Source organism: Cariama cristata, unplaced genomic scaffold (genome assembly GCF_000690535.1).
Source record: "Cariama cristata isolate BGI_N322 unplaced genomic scaffold, ASM69053v1 scaffold3923, whole genome shotgun sequence".
NCBI classification, from domain to species: Eukaryota; Metazoa; Chordata; class Aves; order Cariamiformes; family Cariamidae; genus Cariama; species Cariama cristata.
This window is the reverse complement of record NW_009609989.1, coordinates 51,491-76,618: the sequence shown is the minus strand read 5'-3', so window position 1 is coordinate 76,618 and position 25,128 is coordinate 51,491.

Genomic DNA, 25,128 nt, shown 5'->3' with positions numbered 1-25,128 from the left:
GTCTAGATAGAAATTTACCTGCACTTCTGCATTAATTTAATCTGCTTTCATTAACTTCAGGGTATGTCTGCTTATTTTTTCTAATTTATGATATTTTTATTCCTAGGATCCTTCTCTTCCTGTCTTTGGGGCCCAGATCAGATAGAGTTTTTATTATACAATAAAAGGTGTATAAATTTCTTTTTTCTTTTTTATTTAATAAGCCTTTCCTGTAAAACATCAAATCTCAAGTGATTGTACCAAACAATTGGGAGAGACCAGAAAAAGAAGATGTGACAAAGCAGGATCAGGGTGTGTGCAGCAGATTCACCAGATAAAGGCACTTGAGTATTCTCTGTATCTCAGCACTTGCAAAGCTTCATCTGGAGTGTTGTGTGCATTTTTGGGCCCCACAGTATGAGAAAGACATTGACCAATCTAAGAAAGCTCAATGGAAGTCCAATAAATTGGTTAGGGACCTGGGACACACGATGATGAGAAATTAAAAAACTAAGCTAGACAAAGCCCTGAGTGATGCAATAGAGTTAGATGATCACTAGAGATGACTTTGAAGCTCATTTATTATATAATTCTATGATTTATGCAATCCAGATGAACAGGATAACTTCTAGCAGACTCTATTTGTTGTCCAAAATATTTACAGTAAACGGTGAGGTAGAAGAAATAGGTTTAAGGGTTTAATGGTTTTAAGGAAATGGGGAGAGACTCAGTAAAGAATCCTCAGTGGTAAAAACGAGAGGCTTTGGCTTGAAGCCATGTAAAGATAGAAGACAAAAGCTCTTAAAAAAGAATAGCTGTGCTTAGAGCACACTTTTGGAGTGTTTCAAAGGGGTTCAATGGGTGGAGATAAGTGATTGTCCTGGTCTGTAGAATAGCAGCTTTTGGGAATTACAGTCAAAAAACTAATTGAAAACCTAGAATTTTTGGATATCGCATTATTTCTTCTGGTGCTCAAATATAAGCATTACCATATCATTTGGCTACTGACTCTCTTAACTGTGTAAAATATATATGTAAATATATACATCACATACACATATATCACTAGTATTGCTGGTCATGTTGCTAATGATTTAATGTGATACAGTGTTAAACATGCCTTTTCTAGGTATATCTTTTACTTTGTTCATGTTCTTCGTTTGCATTTGTATACGCTAGGCAATGAAGAAATTCTTGTGGTGAACTACAAGGCTACATTAGATTATCAGCAGACATCTTTTACGGGCAAGGTAACTAAATGAAGAAAGTAATGCCTAGCAGTGATGATAATTAGCATAACTCTCACCATAAATCTGGGAATGCTAACTATCCTGTTAGTCTGGTTCAATAAATTATTGATCGAAAATGGCCTGAAGTTTGGATTTTGACTTCTGATTCACAAGAAGTCATGTCTGGTGAGATGAAGCAACCACTAAAGCAGTGTGTTCCCTCACGTTCTGGAAATGGTCCAGGTCATATCCAATTTCCAATGCCCGGTTCTGATGTAAAGAAAGATCTTCATTAATTTTCTCAAGGAAAGCCTGATATGTGCCTTGCTAATCTTCTTGTCAGGACTTTCTTGTCAAATAATGGATCTTGGCAAAGTTAAGGCTTTTATTATACATGCTTGACATTTTGTTCCATCATTTTTGTCCTTGTTTTGGCGAAAGAATTAGGTAACTTCTAAACACTGGAAATCCCTTGATGTCTCAATATTATTACTCAGTCTAAAAATTAATGAGTAAGGCTGCTCTTGAGGCAGAATCAGCATATGTTTCACCCACGAGCTATCTGCAAGTTCAGAGGGGTTTTTTGTTTGTTTCTTTTTCACCAGACCTTATTTATTCTGAAAACTGTGTAGCTTTCTCTGGAAAGCAACAAATACTATCAAAAAAACCCCAAACCCTAAACCAAAAAACCACAATTGGATTTCCAAAGTTTCATGTCATATCGACATAGTAGCTCAACTACAAGTTAAGTCTGTGAAGTCATCATGACCTGTGTCATCACTGTCTCTTGCCTCTTAGCAGGCTGGGTTCAGGCGCAGGGCATGGTAGTCTGGATGCTCTACCTTGTATTGCGTGCGCAGACCCCAGAAGCCTGTGCCATTCTCCAGCTCAGCAGCCCCTGCCCCAATATGTGTGCAAACACACACAGACCGGCAGACTTTCAAGAGTGTACATGCACACGTACACACATGTGCTTAATCAGGATTTATAAAATGAACTTGATAGTATTCATAGCACAGAGAAGAGCTCGCATGGAATGAACCCATGTGTGGAGACAGTCCATCATGAGTACCAGGGGTGAGAGTCCCAGTATCTATAAAGCTCCACCAAATGGCTATAGAAGTAATATAAAGTTGTGGTTCAGAAGAAAATCTCAATGTGTGATTCAGGCTCTTTCACTGGGCTTGATGAAATGATTACTTCTGGTTTTGGAGAGATGTCCCCAAGGGAATGAAAAATGGGAAGATGAAAAATGCCCATAGTAGAATTCTGGGAGGTGGTGTGTTTAGTGTTAGGACAAGGCAGTTTTGTTCAAAACAATTTAAAGTGATGGATGTGCTGCTCTCACATGGAGCAATGTTGAGGAGACTGGAGGATTAGAAGACTTGAAGGACTAGGGAAGGGAGGCTGTGATTAAGTGGAGGCAGTGCACAGAAAGCAGTCGGTCCCCGCTTGTCAAAGCTTTTTTTAATCATGTATATTTTGTTGCTTGCTTATAGGAATGACAGCTGTCTAACCTGCAGTCTTTTTGCTGCAGGCAAGAGAATGTTTACCTATGTGGTCCTTAGGACTGAAACAGCAACGTCTGAGAATTTTTAACTCCGAAGTTGCACATGGCTGGGTGCTGGCAATGTACTGCTCCAGGATCTGTGTTCATCTCACTGATGTCCTGTGCAACCTCAGGGCAGGAGCTGCTTTTGCTGCTTATTGCTGTGTAAGGTTTGGATTAGTGAGTGCTCTGCTCCATGCCAGGTTCCCAGCTGACAACCAGGTGAGCAGTGGACAGCATGAGATCATCTAACCTAAGATGTCTCCTTCTGAAAGGAGGAGTGTTTCGTTGTTATAAACCAGACTCATCTTCCACTGACGAAAATTTCTGTCACAGTTTACTGTGATATTGGAGCTTGAAACCGGACAAATTTACCCATCAGGTTCTGATGTGTCTGGAAATGGATATCAGTCAGACCAGGAAGCCTTAAATAGGGTGAACTGTGAGTTACAAGGCAGTTACACTCCAGTTACCACTGAAGGTGTGTTGGAGTAGCCCTTATGCTGGGTGTGCTCTGCAGGTACCTGTTGAATACAGGGCAATTGATTCTGAGAGCTCAACTTCCCAAGAAATGTGTGTGAGGCAATGTGATGTGGTTGCTGCCAAGCAAATCAGAGTCCCTCTGGATTGTGATATCCCTTTTATAATTCTTTTCTCTCTGTGAAAAAATGAGAAATGCTTTGTAAATATGCTGATGATCTGGGGCTGGGGAAAAAGTTCGCTCCTGCTGATGGATACATGGTAAGATCCTGGATGTGGACACTGAAAACACTCGAGTACCTGGTGCGTGAGAGTGAGAAGAGGCTGAGGACTGCTGCTCAGAGTTTAATTCAATGAATTTCCAGCCTGTTGTCTGTTTCCTGTCTGCATCTGTCATTCCTGATGAGTGGTCTTTTTCCTGTAGAGAGCTTGCCTGCCTTTGCTTGTTTTTTACTGCTCCCACTGTCCTTGTATTAAAATGTGATGGGTTTCTGTACTGCAAGGAAAAAATGAGGATTGCAGCAAGTGAGGAATAAACAGTAGTCGTGGCCCAATGCTTCATATGGACTTAATGTAAATATCCAAACAAAAAATTTCACAGTAACAAGGAAGGAAAAAATCTTCATAGCAACAAAGAGCAGAATCTAGAAAATGTGAGACAGGATGAGGTGGTAATTCTTTTATTATCTTGGTGTGCTTTGAGGGAGCGTTTTTGAAGTATGCATAAAAGGAATTAATACAATGTAGAAATAATAACAAATAATGCCATAATATTTTCATTTGAATGCAGTCTCTCACCTTCTACTCCAGGGAGCTATGTAAACACATTTCATTTAACCTCCTCACTTATATGTGAGGTGGTTCAGTATTGTCTGTATCTCATGCAGAAAGAAATTATGATGCGGGGCCAGATTTGAAGAAAGCAGCGTTTGCAAACCTTTGGGGTCCTGTTTCTCTGCAAACTCCCAGACCCTTGGATGCTAATAGCCCAGCTGGCTGCCACTCTAAGGCTAGGCAGGGAGTACTGCTTCTCTGAATTGCTGAGAAGCCAGAAGAATTTTACTGCTGGGTGTTTTTTGCTTTGTTTTGTGGTTTTGTTTGGTTGGTTTTTTTTTTCCCCTCCTAGGTTTTATTGTTTTATTTTCTTAAAGCAGATATTTTCAGTACTCAAACTGAATTCCCTCTCTTCTTACTGAGTTGTTTTTGCAGCAAGACTAGAAATCATGCCCCAGTACTGGAATTTTCAGAGATTTCGTTACAACTAGTAATACAGTCCTTCAGCTCCACAGCAGACACTGGTGTTTATACCAGACATTGCTGATCAGGTCCTGCCGTCAGCTGCTTGGGCATAATTCTCCCCAGATCTGCCTCAGAGCACCACATCTCAGAACTGTCTCAGCAGTGTGTGCAGAACTGAATTTCAGTATGCCAAAAACTATTGGGCAGGAGAAGGTGGTAGGTGGTGATTTTACAGGAGGAGCTGGGTCTGCTAGTAGTATCCTTCTCCTTACCCTCCTGGAGCCTTCAGTTGCTAAAAGCAACATCTACTCTTTTTGCAATTCAGCTGGAGGCAAGTGCATATCAAAGGCATCACTGCTGTGCTGCCTTAGGTAGCTGCCTACTTTTGCCTATGTCTAGAGTTGGTCTTGGTCTAATCAGTGGTGAATAAGAAGGGATCCTGCAGACAAGTTTCTTCTTCAATAGCATGTGCTGTGAGGGTCCTCTGAGTGACAGAAATAAGGCTGCAAACTTCAGCTGGAGTCCAGTTGTATATTTGTGAGTACAGTCAAGGGCTCTGTGTGTGTCCCTGTGAGGGATGGACAAACCTTCCACTTGCTTTAAAATGTGTCGTTTTCCTCCTGTATGTTGGGCTTGAGTTTTTTCATAGCAAAAGTGACACTAAAAAGGGGGCAAGAACTGCGCTAGTGGTACAGCAGGCTTACATGGCAATAAAGATGGTATGATTCTAGTCCTAGAAGAAACATCACAAGCATCAGCTGTACCAGAGGAAAAAGTAAAGCAACTGGCAGACTCGGTTTCCACAGTATGTCAGATTCTGCATTCTTTTCCATACCGGGTGCAGATTCTCGATTGCATTGAAGAACAGCTGGTAAGGAGCAAATTGACCAGTCTTTAAAATGTTGTTGATTAATTATTATTCCCAAAGACTGTGTGTCTTTTCACACCACAGTTCTGAGATAAAGGAGTAGACCGCATTACAACTAACTTGGCTTCAGTTCACTGTATACCATAAAGAATATATGCCACTTGTTTCTTTGCTTTTGCATATTTCTGTTGCATGGAACTGATGAGACTTTTCCAGCTTACTGCTGTAAGTCTGTTGGCAAAGACTGACAGCCCTCTTGCCTGGTTTCCCATTTTTTTCATTCTTTCGTTTCTCTTTGTTTCAAATTGCGGTTGCACATGAAGAGATTTTTTTGTCAACTGGATTGGCATACAAAGTTCATACCTGACTACTCATTTGCCACTGTACATCACGGCACCATGGTTTCCCAGACATCAGTGAACCCCTTTAACTCTGAGTAAAATCAAAGGTGTTGCATATCAGCTCTTTACCCTAATCTCCTAATTTTCCAGTCCTTCTCCATCTTTGGAAAAAAATTGGAAGGAGTTGGAAAAACACCTGCAATGTTGCCATACAGTAAATTATAGAAAGATGGGAAAGACTTTAAATGGGAGTAAGAAATAGGGGATATGTGTATGTGGGACAGAAGAGCTATTGACTATTATTTCCTTCAAAACATTTTGCCACTCAAAAATTTTGGCAAAATTTTATTGGAAAGTCCCACTGCAGTGATGCTTTTGCACAACAGTTTGTCAACCACTTCCCGCAAAAGAGAAGGGGCCGTGAGGGAAGACACATGGAGGATTCACCGATGATTCCACCGAGTTAGTGATTTGTTGCAAGAGGTTTGTCTGCAGTGTTCCATTTTGTTTGGAAAAAGATTCTTTAGCACTAAAGACAGCTGAAAATAATCACCAGGTAAGGAAAGGGAGAGAGATGATGTTTAGTGAGGAAGGACTGAGATGGCATATGCCAGTAACAAACTGCTCCGCGCTGATGAAATTCAAAGGTTAAGCATAAATTGTCATTTTAGTAACAGATGACCATAGCAAATAATCACTGAAAGTGCATCTAGAATTCTCTGAAAAAAAGCTTAATGCTATCTAGTATCTCTCCTATATTTGCAAGTACGTTTTAAAAGCAGTACACAAAAAATTATCTTTGTCTTAACAGGGAAATAAATTCAGGAAATGAAATTGAAATTCTGAATTTTGCCATGAAGCTGTCCTCTGCTTTTCCTCAAGAGGTTGAAATCAGTAATACTACTTTTTATGATGCACATTTCCAAATCCCCATTGGCCACAGGTTAAAGTTTCATTGCTGGGACTTTTTGCTGTTGTTTTAGGAGGAGAATGATGACTTTGATTAAACTTTTAAGTTTCCATGCATATATCTGCAGCTGCAGCACAGCTGCACAGACATATCAACCAGAAGATTTTCAATAGCATATCATAAGAGTCAAAAAATATGTTAAAAGATTTTGTTAGCTAAGAAGAGTAAGGGCCAAACTTAATCTACACTTACAGCAAAACTCCCATTAATGTTTGTGACACTGTTATGGAAGTGTTCTGAGCTCTGAACACTGAACCTCTGTAGAATTGATGTTAAAAAAAAATAAAATTAAATATTATTAATCCACTGTTGTAAGACAGCATGACAGAGGCAAAGAAGCCTTGTCAGGAGGAAGTAACAGGTTGGTTTGAAACCTAGCATCACAACTCATGTTGGACACTATAGAGCTGTCCCTGTGGGACTGCTTGTCTAACCACACCAAACAGAATCGGGTAGATGCTACAGCTCTATCTATGATATTGTTCATACTAATCTCATACTCTGTCGTGTGACACCTGGCCTAGTGTGATATCCTCTTCCCTGGGGATAGCATGGATAAAGCAGAATATCATATCTGTGGTGCTCTCAGCTGCCAGTGAGGAATGGGTATGGGAGAGTGGTGCTCCTCAGGCTAAGGACCTGGCTCTGAGGAGAGTGCTGAGGCCAGAAGGACCTTGATAATAAATTCTGTCGTACTTGGACCTTGCAGTGAAATTTTTCAGGACAAGTGTCCCTTTTCTGTCCATACTCCTGATAAGCAGATGCATGGGGGCACAGGGTGCTAATGGAGGCAAAGGAAGAGACAACTCTTCTCAGTCTTTGGAAGCCCTGAGTCCTTTTTGCCCAGTAAAGTATCCTTGTTTGTAGTACTGTTTATTATATGAAGCAGGATTATTGTAACAGTGCGCTGATCTCAATATCCATGTTTCAGACAGTAACATTGGTTACAAAAAATAATCCCAAGCTTAGAATTTTAGAATTCCAATTAAATTTCAACTAAATGCAATTAAAAACTAGAATTTCAACCATCAGCTAGAATCTTGCTTTGTCTTTTATTTCCCTTCTCAGCAACATCCAAAAACCCAAGAGAAAATAACATTATGTATGTTCATTTCTAAAGGAAATGAATTCTCTTGCCAAATAAGCATCAACTCTAATGACTTGAGGGGTTTTGACTGAATGTCAGCTGAGCAAAGGAAAGGTGACACCTTGGGAACTTCAGTCTTCAAGAGCTGGTGAGCTGATGCTTCTGGAGGGATAGGAAGGCTAAAAGGCAATGAAGCAGAAGGCTGAGGTGAAGATGAAGTTGGCCTTGGCAGGATTGTTTGTCGGTATTTGACCACATAGACCACTGGGGAAGGAAAGGGAAGAAAAAGACAATAATAGCAGAGAGACTCAGTGAAAATCAGAACTACTAACCAGCTTAGTTGTGTCTTCTGCTGTGTTGCTTGATGCTCACTACAAAAATCAAGGGGAGAAACTCACGCATAAAATCTTGTAATGCAAAGAGGCTTTTCCTGCCAGCCTTGATTTTACTGCCTGTGATCTACTCCTTTTCTAATCTATTCACATCCCATGTTCTCTAGTTCTGTGCTCCCCTCCTCATCCTATCTTCTGTGATACCTCTGCTGCTCTAACTCCAACCCTCCTTGCTCCCACTCTTCCTGCCTTTTGTCTCTTCTTCCCTATCCCTTTTCTGATACACTGTTTCCTTTTCTAGGCACTGGTCCTGTTTTGACAATTTAAATAGCTCAAAGGGTTCTGTAGCTGGGGGACAAGGAGGGGATGTCATCCAGAAAGGAGACAGAACAGGAAAATTAGAAGCACTTAAAATCTGACATTTCAAACAATGATGCATGCATTCCCCTCACAGGGCCTCCCTGATTCCCTGCCACCTTCTGCCAGTACACAATTGTAGGAGCTGGCTATAAAATCTGTAGTGATAAAGATATTTGGAAGCAGTGTAAAGAACATGAAGGATGCTTCTGTCTTTCTGAACCTTGGCATAGGTGTAAATGTTCTCCATGACTGTGAATACAAGAGCCTGTTGTGCGATCACTGTTTCTGCTGGTGGGTGCTCTGTGCAGGCGACAGTCTCACCCGGCGCTGGTCAGGGTCTCACCCTCTGCGTGCAGGGGCATCGCTGCTCTAGTGGCTGGCAAGGTGTGGAAGGGAGAATGTAACGGGTCTGAATACTCAAATATCCTGCCTGTGAATGTCTTGCTTGTACCTTTGCTGATGTGTATGCTGTCCTGAGACATTTTAGGGGGAGGGAAGCCAGTCCAGTTGGCAGGGTACTAATCTTGGACTCCCAGTTCCCTGCTCTGCTGCAGGCTGAGACAAGTCTTTGTGGCCATGACAAGGAAAGTGCTGAGGCCTTCAAACCCACTGGCATATTAGGACTTGGGGGTATTTTCCATTAAGGTTTTGTGTGTTTGCTTTTAAGTCACTGTTGCTTTTTCAGTGAATAATGAAAAGTCTTAATCTGTCCATGTTCTTTAATGCTATACAGAAAATGTAACTTGTGCAGAGAACCATAACTTTTAATAAGCAGATCTGTTTGGCAGTGAAAGCTTGTTTAAGATAGATGTTGAGAAAATACACAGCTCTAAATCAAGTTTATTTTTTCAGAATGAATCTTCAATGGCATTTAATGATGGGTAATAACCTCATGAAAAGATTTTTCGATAGCACCCTGTGAATATTAAATATTTATGGTTGATAGTCACAAAAAGTGTGTGCAGGGCTAAAAGCAAGAGAGAGTGTGTGTTGATATGGGGGGAGAAAAATATAGTTTTGCTTGTTTTTCATCTCTCAAATAATTTAAACTCATAATATGTGTGAAGTACAAACACTTGTGAAGCAGAGCACTGGGTATGGTGACAGGGGAAGAGCAGGTAAACGATGGCTGTAAGGAGGTGGGGGTTGCTCTGCCTGCTCAGAATCCAAAGGTCAGTGAGATCGAATGGCAGTCTCCTCTTATTCTGGGTATTGCCTCTATGCTCCAATAACTCCAACATGGCTTTTGGTTCTAATTTAAGGAGGGAAACAAAAATTAAAGAGAAAAGATTTTATTCCTAAAAATCTAAAATTCCAAAGGGGTTTCCTTCCTAATTGTTCCATTTGTATTTTCTTACAGAACCTGGAGAACAGAAAAATATGGAATGTTTTAGTCATGTGTAAAAGTTCTCATTCCTAAGAAACCTGGGGATAATAGTGTCTACCTCTTTATGAAATGTGACTTGGATTTCAGGATTCTACTTCTGAGATGCTGAGAAGAGTTGAGAATTGCACTTCCATGTGCAAATTCAACCCTGGAAAATCAGCTTCCAGCTGTTTTGATGCAGCAGTGCCTCTTGCTGTGTTCAGTGTGGTGTTTGCTGGCTTTCCTGCTCTGAGTGAGATGAGAGTGAGAGATGAAGACTTCTGTGTGACTTGTGAAGAAGCTAAGGATTACTGGCACTCTTTTTTTTTTTTTTTTTTAGATACAGGTCATGCAGCATTTGTTTTATGACTTTAAGAAGTGCCTTATTAATTTTATGTTGAATGAAAGAGTCTTCATGTTGTAGCTTTTGTTGCAAAAAGTGAATGGTTAAAGGAATAGGTTACAACTGAAGTACATGAGAAATCTGCCCAGTCCTCCATCTCTAAATATGTGTTCAAAATATTTCTGAAGTTAAAAGCTAAACCAAACAGTCAGCTTACTTTAATGACATAGATTTTTTTTTTCTATTTTACAGAGATGATACAAAAAACATCCTTGGTTTTTACTCCTCTCTTTCTTTCCAAATAACTTTTCTAAGTCAAAACCAGTGTGTGTTATTAAATTATAAGTATTGAAAGAGTGAAATCCTGTGTAGGTAAGTTGAGCGTCTGCCATTTTAGCAGATGTATCACTCCTTGAAAACATCCTAGATTAACTTCTTTGGACAAACAGTTTCTCGTGCATTCAACCGGAACAGTTAAACACTTGTTTGATTAAAACTCTAGTTAGTATCTGCTTGAGAAGCTCCAGTAGCAGCAGAACTCCTGGTGGAGACCATAGGCACCAAGGCGCAGCAGAGGCTGTGCCTGCTTCCACCTATTGGGAGCTTGTAGCCTGATTAACTGCTTTCTGCCTCCCAGGTAGGCAGATCTCAAGTGTTTCAGTGTCAATGTATGGAGAAATCCTCCAAACCAGATGCACGTGCCATGTGGCACCTACTCAGTGTTACTCACTAAGAACAGGCCAGAGCCATGATTTCAATTTCAAACTTGAATTCTGAGTGAGAAAAGCTGCACGCTTTTGTTTGGATCCACAAGGAATTAATTGCTTGCTTTTGAAATCTTGTCTTATAGTCACACTATGGTTGATTGGGCTGAAAATGGCTCAGGAGATGAAGCTAGACAGTTGGTTCCAAGACATGATGTGAAGATCCTCCGTGAGATACCCTGAAGAGTGCTTGCACAACTGAAACAGTGAGCATGGAAAAAAGGGTGCAGTTTTGTTACGAGTGATCTTAAAGGTATCCTGCAGGCCTTGAGTTTTGAAAACAGGCAAAATATGGGGAAAAAAAAATATTTAAATTTATTCTTACTTAACAGGTTATTTCAAAACAAAATCTCTCTGGGTGGATCTTGAGGATGGAGGAAATGAAACTGTGCAGGGAAACATTCTTTTATTTTCTACAAGTGACATACCAATGGTAATGTCCCCCCCTTCACTTCTATAACTACATTGAAGCGTAGCTCAGCTTCTATGCTACACCCAGGTTTCTGGGCTATCACCCGCTGTTCCTACCCTTTGGCCATGCAGTCTGACCTCTGCAGTGGTGTCAAAGTGCTTCGGGGTGTCCGTGAGACATGGCCCTGCCCCAGGACACCAGACAGGATCTCCAACTGAGTGGAGGTGCATCCACATTGAATAACAAACTCTTCGTTTTGATGTTTTGAATTCAGCACACTACCAGGTTTTATCTGGGATGAGGTTTTATAACATAAAAATGCTTATAGAAAGTCCTCTCTAAGGGAGAAGTCTGAAGAGGATCAATAAGTTGGAGTACCTTTCAAGAAAGAATCTCAGAAATTAATAGTTTGTGCGAGCTCCCCCAGTTTTGAGCCATTTATGAGGAAAAAAACAACAGAAGTCTTTAAAAGAGGATATTGATACTTTTTACTTAATTTGTTTGAAGCTAGTAAACATGAACTACTTTTTTAGCACACATAGTGTCAGTGTACATTTAATTCATAATTGTTTCTCTTCCATCACAGCAGTTCTGATCTATTAAAATTGTTTTAGTGTTTTTTGAGCTGTTGATCATGATAGTATATTTTGCTAGTAACATCAAACTCAAAAGTAATATTTAATAAAAATTTAAGGGGGCAGGGGAGAGTGGTAACATTCAAGCACTGCAGTTCAACAAGGCTATCCCAAGAAAAATAGAAAAGGTGTTTGGTTTTGTGGTTTGTTTCCCCTCCCCCCCACCCCTAGATTTGGTAACTGAGGAAAAAAGTAAATAAAAAGAAGTTAAATGACTTCTTGTTTCCCCACCCACACACATACACACACACTTTCCTCAAGTAAGTTGTATTGGAAAACATTCTCGAGGATCCTCATGACACTTGAGATGATCTCCCAGTTTGAGAGTAATGGCTTTGAATTATAGCAACACGCATCTTTACCGATCTATGAAGAGTACTTTATTATTTAAGATTAAAATGGTCACTTGCTGTTATCTGATGGGTTCCTGTTTTTTCCATGAGAAGGCTTAGAGTATTTCACTACAGCTGTTGTGCTGCCCAGGAAATTCTTAGAGGCAAGTCAAAATTACAAGAAAGAAATCCAAATCAGAAGCTGATCTTTGAGGAATTTCTTGCTTTGAAAAAGGAGAGAAAAAATACAAAAGAAATTTTCCAAAATACTAAAACATCCTGTTTCAAACTATTACTTACATTAAACATTGTTTTGAATTTTTAAAATTTCAAACAAAATTTTTTAAACTAATTATCTAAAATTATATTGCCTCAGGGTAGCTGAAATTTGTGAATTTTATTTTGTCTTCTTTTTTTAGCAGTTCTATTATTTAAGGTGGGCTTTAATAACCTGAATATGTGATAACTCCAACATATAAATTGCTGTCTACTTGTTCTATCCGATATGGATCAGTCACTTCAGTGCCCAAGCATTCACACCTACTTGTGTGTAATTTATGATCTCAGAAAATAGCTGAAATACTTACAGCTGAGAAGTCAAAGTTATAAACAGTTAAAACTTGTGTCTCCTTAGCTCTTTCCACTACTCCCAGGGGCAAAGCTCTCTTTTTTTTCCCCTTTTTTTTCCAAATATTTTCTTTCCTTGCTTGTTTAAATTAAAATAAATCCTTCCTTCAACCTGACTTTGACTAGGTTTTTTGTTTGCTTTGTTTTTTTGGTGTTGCCAAAGAATTTTGTTCAGAAACTGTCCCAGTGCTGCTGGTGAGAAAAAATTATCTCAATCCATAAATGTTAATAACTATGAAATTGATTTTTTTTTTTTTTCACTTAATGTCAGGTTTTGGTATAACATAAACAGGTGATGAAGACAAAATGAAGTGTAAATAAGAACAGTCTCATCCAGACTGGTGCAGCCCTTGTTACTTATGCTAACTACAAAACTAACTGTGGCTCTCTTTTTCCAGTGCTATTAAAATAAAACCCATAAAATAGCTATCCACTGACTCACTATTTCTACAAGTTCAGTATTAACTTGCAAACACGCAGTCTTTCTAACAGAGATTTTTCAGGCAACAGTGTCCCATGTGAACAAGAAGAATGTTTATGAAATGATTGATGGTCAGATTTAGTGCTAAAGATTATTTTGTGCCTTGCACTGGGGTGTTCTTCCACGGGGAGTGGTTACTCATATCAGTGGAAGTTAAAACAGAAACATTCTTTACCCATTACATGTATTTCCAGTGTTTGTAGCTTCATTAGCTTCTAGTCATTCATTGTATATGGTGTTTCATTGTGTTTTCCATAAATTCAGCACTGTAATAACGGAATTTCCATATTCCAAGAATTAGATTTGTGATGTTTGGCTTAATCTATACTAACATAGGCCAAATCTTGGCACAAGCCATGAAGAATTGGTCATACTATCTTGGTTAAACACACCCTCTGAGTTTGGTGAGATTATTTCAGTCTTACTTGTGACTTCCTCTATAAGCATTAATCCTAAGTATGTACTTTGGAGGACTACTTTCAAGTAAATATAGTATAGCTACAGGGAAAAAAATAGGTTATGTTAGGGGGTTGCCGTGTTCTAGAAGGAGCATGCAAGTCTTGCCAATGTCTTTCAGTTTTCTGACTTTTGACCCTGACAATGTGTATCACCTGTAATTGGGAGCAAATTGTGTGTACAGCTTTCCTCGGTGCTCTGTATATTCCTTATGCATCTTCCGTAAAATAAAATGTTAAATAATCTTACACTCAAAAAAAACCCCTCTATGATCGAAATAGTGCTATGTCACACATTGTCGATAGTTCTCAGCAATAATAGTTTAATTGGTAGGTTTTACAGCATAATAGGAGTGCTCACTGTGCAACAGACAGGTAGATGTTCTCATCTCCCTTGAAGGGCTACTCCTTCCACAGCATGTGCTCAGCATCCATCGCGTGAATATGCCCACTAAAATCCTGGGGCAGGTTTACAGCTGCAGCTGAATTTGCATTTGTCTGTCAGCAAGGTCAGGGTCTAAAAGCAGAGTGATTTCGTGTAGTCCAAATGTGCCAGCAAACCCAGGTAGCAAAGGTGACAAGGAAGAAGGTAGGCATGCAAAAGTGAGAAGCAAATATGGAAGATTATCACAGAAGAGCATACTTGCCAGTACAAAAGCAGAGATTAAAGTTTTATAAGCTGATTTGATCATTTTGTCTTGCTGTATAGTGTTAGTTTATTTTTTTTGTTGTAGGCTATCCGTGAACAGCTTTGTAGCAGGTATGGTATTTTATTGTATACTGGGTATTTAGTCATATCTGACTGTTACTCCTTTGAGTTGCTTTTCTATTAAAAATAATTTCTTCTGAGATTACTTTTGCTTGACCTGTGTTACTGAGGGCTGAGCAATAGTGTGCTGCACCTGAGCTGTCCTCTTCGGTGTAGACCTGTATCCATTTTGCCCATGAAGGGTTCTAGTAAATATTTTTAATAGACAGCAACTGCAGAGCCCACAGGGACAGAGATGTCTTGCTGTGAATCTGTCTGGGGTAGGCACTCACACTTTTCTCTACTTTGTTACAAGATGTATCACCAGCACCTGCTGCCGCTCAAATTGTGTAGCAGTTTGCTTGAAAAGCAATGCTGAAGATAATATGCCTTACCACCCCTTGTAATGCTTGCCCTAAGGAGAGGAGGTACTGATGCTTGTTCTAAAGATCACTTGAACAAACTTTCTCTTCATTTCCACCCTTATAATCAATGAGAAGAATTGCTTTCCAGGGTATAATTTACCTTCAAATAAAATCAATTTGCATGTACCTAAGCAAAAGACTGACACAGAATCCTATTGAAATAATTTATCATGCTGCATGCGAATGACAATGGTGAAATAATTAATATTTTGCTATTTCCATCAGAATCATGGGAAAGAACTTCAAAATCGGTAATAGTTGATATGCTAGAGCTGAGCCTGAGGACAAGGAAATTCTCTTTGCATAGTCTAGCTAGTTGTTGACCTTGTATTTTCAATCTATCCATTAGCTTAAAACAGTGATTTTTCTGGATATTCAGTATCAGATAAATGCAATGCACTAATACCTGAGATAGGAAAACAACTCCTTTCAGAGTTGTAACAATCTGCTGTTTGTATGTAAATCTGATGCATTTGGGCTGGATGCATGTATGGCTTTTTGTCACTATAGAATGCAAAATGAAGGACTTGGATGTGCAAACTTCTGACTCCCTTGAGAGCCTGCTTGTAAAGCTTGCAACGCTGAATCAAACTGCAGTGTAGCACTAGCCAAGGCAATGGTTCTCTGTCCTGTGAGATTTAACTAATATGCATCTAATCCTCAGAATGGGAAAATGTCCTTATGAATAGACAGTAAATGATCTTAAAAATAAAGAATTAAAGCAAAGCTTTATTTATCACAGTTGCTAGAGAACTATTTCTGCTCCCCCAAATAGTGCTTTCTGTGTAGCCATGGGTTGAAGGTATTTGCAACCATCAGTGCTAATGCTTAAGACGTATCTCGCTCTGGTCCATATCAGTGTCACGGCTGCACTCAGCAGCACTATAAATCATATATTAAACTTCAGATCTGGAAGTTCAGCAAAGCTCAAATGATTGTGGTTTTAGATTTACATCAGTGGTTTGAGTTCATGAACTTTTGTCTGTTGCTTACTCATTTCTTTCTTTGAAGGAAAACCTGATTAAGAGCAAAGTGTAAATGCTTTACAGCTAAAGGGAAAACTGTGTTACATCTACAACTGAGTGCCTAATAAAAAAAGATTGGTTGGTAGATCTGTGCTAGCAATCCCTCTTACTGTGAAATTGCTTCATAGAAGTAAAAGAGCATGTTAGACTGATTCTTTTTCATGATATCATTTTGCCTGAATAAATTAAATTCTTGTAGAAAAAGCACTTTTACCACTACAGCTGCATCTCTACTTGTGCCTTTGCTGATCACGGAAATCACCTTTCCCCAGCACTGTACCTGTCTTGGTAAGAACGATCAGAGTATAAATATGTCTTCCCTTCTGCTAAGCCTTCCCCACCGGCCCCCTCCTTGCCAAATTAGGATTTCTGGTTTGATTTTTGTGGTTTTTAAAAACACTATTATTTTACCTTCCTAGTACCTTTGTGTGTGTTTGCCCAGTAAGCTGAGGTGTACATTTATCCTATGCTAAGTACACAAGAAGTGCCTCTAATAGGCTCTGTCTTATAAATATTTGCTATCTTCCTTTGAAGAATCAGAGATCTTGGTTGAAAGGATGAAGACCCCTAACTGCAGACCTCTTAACGTGGCCTATAAGTTCACAGCGTTGCCTCAGTGTTGCTGCTATCTAAGAGATGTTATGTATCAACCTTGTCTATCTATCATGCAATAAAATGAGAAACCCAGGGCAACTGTGCTCCCAACTTTAGCACCTGAAGCTAGGGGTTGTCCCTCCTCGGAGAGAAGATAAAGTATCTAAAGTGCTCAAAACTCTGTGGTTTCTTTCCATTTCCTTTTCCAAGGGTTCTCTTGTCCCTGCTCCCTTGTTCACCTAGTTCTTTTTACTGATCCATACTCTCACTTTTTGTGTTTTCATCCAGGCAGAATACTTTTCCCCAGGGTTGTTGAAGTTAAATAAAATTTAGTTGCAGCTCAATCTTGTTTTATTTCAGATATGGCTGGTCATAAGGGCAGATTCGATATTCTACAGTTAAAAGTTGCTCACTCCTCCTTCATGCTGTTGAAAACCGGAGATAGTTCTTAGCCATCTCCTATGCACTTAAGTTTTTAAAAACACTTTGATATCCTCCCATGCAAGTTGCTCTGTGTCTGTGAGAAAGGGACAGGTGGTTCAGCTATGCTGGTGGATTTGTCAAAGATCCCCAGAAAACCTACGGGATCCGCTCAGTATGGTGTTCCCTTTCAGCCTGGACCCAGGGAAAGCGCAGTAAAGAAGATTTGAGGCAGGGCACTTCCAGGCTGGCTAGTTTCTGGCTACCAGAATGCTCTAGTGAGGCAATCGACAATCAGCTCGGTATAAATTAGAGGAAAGCTGAGATTACCCTGGGTAAGAAGAACCTACAGTATGGAGTTTAACAACAGTGCCCTGTTAGAAAATAATAAACAGGGCTCTATCTTGAGAGACAAGTCCGTCTTAGTTAGGACAGTCCCTAATCAAACCATCTGACTAAGCTGTGGGACTGTATCCATGTACAGCTAGTTTTTTCCACGCTGCTGTGAAATTAGTGTTGCCAAGACCTAGAAGCAGTACGTGCACCTAAGTGTATTGCTGGTGTTTCCTGAGAAGCAAGGGCTGGTGCTACATGCCCACAGAGCTGGCATAGCTTGTGAGTGCTGAGGAGCAGCCAGAGCAGGGGACACACGCAGGAGCATGAGAAGTGGTGTGCAGCTTCAAATCAAAAGTCAATCTAGACCTTTATTCTGTCCACGGCAGTGGCTGCTGGCATTAAATTAAAGAAAAAAAAAAAACGAGAATAATAAACATGTAGATAATTCTTCCCAACTTCAGCAGTCTTAGGATTTCCTAAACTTGACTCTGTATCTATATAATCTTACTGAATAGCTCTAAATAAATCTATCCCCATGAACGTATCTAGTATAGACACTGGAGGAGAATAATTATAGTCAAGCCATGTAAATGTTTTTGACTTGAATTTATTTCTAAGAATTATTTAGAGGGTTTGGGGGTGTTTTTTTCTTTTTATTTACAGTTCTTGCAATCAATGTTTACAGCAGAAACATTTTTTAATTTGCTAAATTTTTTTTTTCTATGTGGACAAATCTAAACCAATACCACTTAAAGTTTATCCTTTATTATTTGTTGTCAAACAATGTGCATATTTTGTGCTGAGCATTTTGGCATTGAGAGGTGTCTGCCTGGGATGGGAAGCACCCTGAAATCACACTTCAGGGGCTTAGTTTGAGATTTCTGGTCAGCTTGTTTGCCCTGTACTCCACTATGGTGCGTTTTGGAAAGTAAAAGAGTATTTCTGTAATGCAATGTAGTCAGACTGGGAAGAAAAACCTGTAAGAGAGAAGGAGAACAGGAGGGGTAAGAACCACAGCCCATGTAGGGTTACTGGGGACATTCAGAGGAACAGAGCTTGAGGACAGCTGTAATGGAAAGCATTCCTGAGTAACCAGAAGCCTCAAGCATGTTTTAAATTACAAACGCTCTTGTGAAAGTGAGCAGCAGGCAAGAAGCTGCTAGAGGAGCGTATATGTAAACATCCGTGCTTAAATTTTCCGTTTCAAATAAGAACAAGAAGCTGTGTGCTGTGTTGTATCTAGGTCCAAGGTTTTTTTTCCTCCCCTCTTGTTTGCGGAACAGTTAACACATAATTGGTGCTAAAGGAATAAGGGACTTGTGATGAAGTCATGTAATGCTGACCACAGAGCAGACTGCTAACCAGATCGTGTCCCAGTGGGCCAACAAATCACCATCTGAAGCTTCCCCTTTTGCCTTCATGCTGTGGAATGAAGAACGTAAATCTGTGTCATTGGAGATGACTCTGGCACAACGTGGGTAGGTGTGCTCCCACTGGATGTCAATGGTCTAGTGGAGCCTAGCCCAGCAAGCGGTGTGGTTTTCATCTGGTCTTTCCAATGGACACTGGGTGGGAAAGCACATACCTCCATGCAGTGTATGATCTTGCAGGTTCCTGTGACAACAATCAGATTTAATAGATGTTGTGCTGCTGTACTAGACTGTGGGATATTATAGATAAGTTTTCAAAGGATGTTTCCAGAATTAGTAGCAGCTTGTGCCTGACGTCACCCCTGTAATGTGCAGCACAGATGTGGCTGAGTGGTCTGGAGGTATCCAGGCAGCCTCTTTTAGAGAGAGTGTTAGGATGAATTAGCCTGTAGTACTCTTTGTGACAGTCCTTGAGTATGTATAAACCATGCTAGGATTAGTTTCTGACATGTAAAATTACACAGAAAACTGGCCATTCTCACTAACACTGGACAGAGCTCTTTGCCTAGGAATTTCTCTGAGGAAATTAGGAGAGTAACCAGCCCACTTTCCTGATTCCTCTTGCTTAGAAAGCTACAGTTATTTCCTTGTAGCCTCTAGCGAAGAAAAATACTTCATGGGACAACTTCACTATAAAAGTAAGTAGAGGCAGGCGTGCCTTGCAGCAACCGCTGGGATGTGGGACCAAGTTTTTAGCTTAACATAGTGATTTTCACTCTGATTTCTGTTTCTATTTACAAAGCTCTAAATAAAGCTTAGAAGTATCACAATTTGTGTATTTGCAGCAATTCCTGGCACGTGCATTTATGTTTATGCAGATATTCATACAGGTTTGCTATTGGAAAAGGCACTTGTATGTTTCTGACAAGTAGCCAAGTTTTTACAACAGCTCTGCATGCTGGATGCAAAGACCTTTCAAATATTTAAATGAAAATATTTCTATTGGAATTGCTGAGAGCTTTGAACACCTGACCTGAAGTGCCCAGACATTATCTGAGCTCTCTTCAATTTCCTATGTATTGTTAAAAGCCATGGGGGCATTTTCCTGCTATATTGGCCTTGCTGAATTCACACAGAAATGGCACGGGCTCCTCTTGGTAGCCACTGCCATTTCATACCTCTTTAGAAAGTACTGGTATGTAGGTAAAATTTTCTTCCCATTCTCCTCCCCCCGCCCGCCCCGCCTGAATTCAAATCAATTGACGTGAACCACCACAACTCCCTATTTCTGGGGGTGCATAGTGGTACCAGTAAACAGGACAGAGTATATTAATTATCCTGGAAAGCAGCAGGGAAAGAAATCCAGATGGACTAGCCAGCCTTCTCTACATCCCAACTGAGTATAAACAACATTCAGAGATGAGAGACAAATGCAACGCTGTTGTTCATGGTCAGATTAAAAGCATGTGATAAATTCCAACTACTGCTGCAAACAGCTCTGCAGGAAGGGCATTTCGCTGCACTTACAATGAATGTACATTTGTGAGAAAGGTACGCACTTCCCCTTGCCTCGTCTAGGACCTGAGGAACCTTGAGGTATTTATGGCAACTATAAGGAAGTGTACAAAACCTGTTTCCCCCAAAGTGGCCTTATATTTTAATGAGTTCTAATATTTCACCAGCTCATACTTTCAAGTATTCTGGACGTTGTTTACCACTGAAGCAAACACTCAAGGTTTCTTTTAGCACAGTGCAGTCCAGAACTCTCCATGTTGACAGGAAATATTGGTACTTGGTTATAAGTTGCACCACACAGGGAGCAGAGGGAACGACTGACCCCACCTCCCGTCTCCCCAAATTCTGACATAGTCCCAGGGCACTTCTCAAAAAAGAGGTATTGTAGCAGGAGAGGAGTGTTTGTCACTCCCTCTGGCAGGCATAGGGATGAGACCCAAGGCAGGTAAGGTGATATGCTGGTCAGTGTGATGGGGCGGGTGCAGGAGTGTGAGCATCTGCCAGTGATGCTGTGCAGCGGCAGTTTGGACACGGCAGTGAAACGCAAGGGAAAGGATGGCCTCCTCCTCACCTCAATAGGGAGGGAAGTTGTAGGTCATCCTTTGCATATGAGAAAAAGGCAGCGCTAACCTAATAACTTCCTGTCTGTAGTATTTGGAGTAAGTTGTGCTTAGCTGTGAATAGCACTGCAAGTGATGTTCATTTTTGGAAATTCCTTTAAGTGTAATTTCTAATGGAAAAACTGAACAGCTAGTGATTTATTTTTCATTTTTGTTACGTACTTATGCTATTGAGGGTCAGAGGTGGTTGAAACTTGCACAAAGCAGGCACAACAGGTACTGTCAGTGACCATTGTCATAAGGATTTTATCTCACACACCAGAAGGGCTGACCCACCTCTTTTCTCAGTGTAGTTCAGTATGTCTGCTCCTGGTTGTGTGACACAGTGGTGGCCGTGTGGCTGGGCAGTCCTGCCCCACTTACCTCTTCTCTGATCCAGGCTGTTGGTCCATCTTGTCAGCAATGGACCTTAGGGCTAAAGTTGACTGTGATGCATGAGCTGTGGCTGTACCATGCTGGTGTAATTGGTAGTGTTGATGGGACAAGCTCTTTCCTCTTGTTGCTAAAATAATGTGATTGTGAATGTGGCAGTGGCACAGGGTCATATCGCTGTGTATTTTCTCATCCCTGTGTTATCTGTGAAGAGGAGGATGATACTGGAGAATAGTTGATTTGCTCAGTTGATAATTTCCCTGCTAGAGAAGACCTTTTGGATGATACGCAGTTGAGGTATCCAGCTCCTTTGCTTCTTTCTTGCCCAGGTTTAGCACTGAGGGTAAGACCAGGTTATGCTGTGGCAAGTGGCTGCTTGTGAACTATTTACAGCCTGCAGATTTTGAACTCAGATGTGAGGTAGTACTTGGCCAATTTAATGAACTGGTATTCTAGCCAAATCCCCTCTTTTAGCAAGCAATTTATTAAAGAGCTAAATGATTTCTCAGCAAAGCTAAAAGGATTTTATTAACATCAGAATTTGCATTGGAAACAATGGAGAAGTACCAGCATGTGTTTGAATTTTGCAGCAAGCTTTTTAGGTCTGGGATCAGAGTATTAGGATCCGTATGTGTCCAAACTCTGTTCCTAAGAAAATGTGTTTGCATCTCAACTTTCATAGATGAATTTTTTTCTACATGGAAAGCCTAGAAATTTCTCCAAATTAGGCAGGGACCTAACTAATTGTTTGGGCAGGTCTATCCATATAATTAGGCATGCTTTCAAAATTGCTTGGGTTGGAGACTTTCCCAGAACGATCATCTCATCTATGCTAACAAAATGTTCTCTTAATTTGGACAGACCCTTACTTTGCTTGGTCAAAGGTTAACTGTACAAGCATAGGGAACTTAAGCAGAGATGTTCTTGGAAATTTGGTGAAAAAAACCAAATGGCAGCCTTTTAATGAAATTATATAACTCATTAAGTGTTATTGGTGCATTTGAAAAGAAACTGGCAGGTTTCCCATGTTCTTTGATAGCTGTGATCTGTACCATCACTATAGCATGTTCTCTTGGAGCTATTTATTACATCACTATGTCAACTCCTTGTGATGGTATTTGAAAAATTGCTTGCCAGCTTTCTTCTGGTTTATAGTGTGATGAAAACCTTGATCGTATCTGTCTTCCAGACAGAGGTATCATGTGGGAAGCACTGTATAAATAAGGGGATTCAATGTCTGGTTCAGAGATCAGAAGTAAAGAGGAGAGCCAGCAGAGGCCAAGGTCTCCCAGCACACAGACTGTTGCCTCTCTGGCAGACCAAACTTCCTCTCAGTCTGCTTTCAGACTTAAAGAACAACAATCGTCATCATCGGTCCCTTCCCTCACGGGGCTAGGCTTTTAAATTCTGCATTGCCATTGTATGATTCTCCAGGGTTTCCTCCATGCTATTGAATTCTGTTTTCCGTTACAAAGTTGGGACTAGATTGAGTGTTTACTTTCAGAAATCCAGCCCCAGAGGAAACAATTATCGCTTTCCTCTTCTCAGCCATCTGTCTTGTTGATAATTTGTTGTGCTGTGGACACGATTTATTTTTAGTTAATCCTGAGCTGTAGCATGTGGCTTTGTTGCCCTAATGCTGTTTTGCCTATTTCACGATCATTTACCAAGATGTTTCCACTTAGTCATGTTCCTTACAGTCAACATCTATCTGAAAAAGCTTGCCTCCCATTCCAGTTTTGTCACACTTGGGAATATATAGAAAGTCTCAGGTTCCTCTCTGAGGGTGGAAATTGCAGTCTTCCGTTGAGTCTGAAATTGTTATTATTCTTTTTGATGTCCAATATATTTAACCTCAGACTGCTTGAAATTCTTAAGGTACTGTTTACATAAATCAAAAGATAAACAAAACAAACCAACAGTAGATCCCAAAGTATACTATCTTCTTGTCCTTTTAAGAATACTAGAATAGAATAGTTCAGTTGGAAGGGACCTACAGTGCTCATCTAGTCCAACTGCCTGACCATTTCAGGGCTGACCAAAAGCTGGAGCATGTTATTAAGGGCAATATCCTAAACACTGACAGACTTAAGGCCTCTTAAACACTGACAGACTTGGGGCATCGACCACCTCCCTAGGAAGCCTGTTCCAGTGTTTGACCACCCTTTTGGTAAAGAAATGCTTCTTAATGTCCAGTCAAAACCTTCTCTGGTGCAACTTTGAACCATTTCCAGGAGTCCTATCACTGGATACTAGGGAAAAGAACTCAGCACCTCCCTCTCCACTTCCCCTCCTCAGGAAGCTGTAGAGAGCAATGAGATTGCCCTTGGCCTCCTTTTCTCCAAACTAGACAAACCCAGAGTTCTCAGTTACATCTCACAGGACATGCTTTCCAGTCCTTCCACCAGCTTTGTTGCCCTCTTCTGGACACATTCAAGTACCTTGAAAATTGTTAGGTAATTACTCTATTCATGACTTAAATACTTGGCAGAGGGCAAATTCTGTGGTTCAAGTAAAACAATCGCAACCTTCTATTAATACTAGATTGCTTAAAAATCTATTTGGCATTTCTAAATAATCTCACTCACTTTTAGCAAGATCAGCAGTGTGGCTCCATTAGACTTCAAATTAGTGTTATTTTGACAATACACCACTAAAAATTGATGGATTACAGCTTCAGATTCACCTAGCCACTGGTGGTCAAGCAAGCTTCTGCCTATCTGTAGAATTAAGTCTCTCAGATCACAGATATTCTTGTCATATAATAACTCTACTGGTTTTATAGATCCAGGAGAGCGGGTTCTGGGATAGGATAAGCCTGTATCTGATGGCTATAGGCACTGTAGACTCTGCAGAAGTTCAGCTTGGTCTCTCAGTTCCTCAAAGGGTGCTTCAAACAGTAGATTATAATGGAAAAATGGTAAAGGATGTCAGGTTTTCTACCTGCAGGCACATGAAGGGGTAGAGTGGTGTTTACAGCTGCCTCCATGGGCAGGGAATAGATCCTTCAGGTTTGGTACAAGAAATTAAGCCCTGTCAGGGGTGTACACATTCAGGATAACCTGTCAGGTTGGGGTGAGTTCTGGCCATGCACAGCAACACTATTTGTCAGGGTCTGACAACACAAGGATGTGTTTTGGATGCAGCAGTGCCTTGTATCAAGATGACTGATATGTGCATGGGCAAGTTATCTTTGGTACAGCCAAGTGAGAGTGACTCCCTGGGCAAGGGAGCTGCCTAAGAAAGTGATATGCTGACCCCAGAAAACACTGTGCTAATGTGAATTTACTGCTGGGTGTAGATAGGAAAGTGTTTTCTGGTGTCTTGCCCTAATGCTACATTGCATTATACATATCCTTGAGACACATCCTTGAGATCAGAGGTTTTTGTATTGCTATTGGGTTTTTCTAAGAGTTTGGTTGAATCCTGTGTATGTCCTGATTTCAAAGGGGTTTTGTTGTTGTAGGTTTTAAAAAAAACCAACCACCAAACAATTAAAAAAAAAAACAACACCCAAACAACAAACGTGGTTCTCAAAATCTACAATGTCCACTATCTGATTCACCAAGTGAAGATTTAAGATAAGAGCTCCCACTCATTAAGTTGAGGTTCTGAGATTTCCTGAATTGTGATTACCAAACTGTAGAATGAAACCCCACAGATATACAGGGACCAAAATTAAAAACAAGCATCATACAAGAACCCAACAAAAGAAAAAAAAAATCAAACATAGTAGCAACACAGAAGACATACTGAATATAGTTTAGAAAGAAAATTTTAAAAAGGAAGAGAAATTGATCACAGATTGGACGTCCACTAAGATGTTATTTCTTTTGATGTGAAACACCATAAAG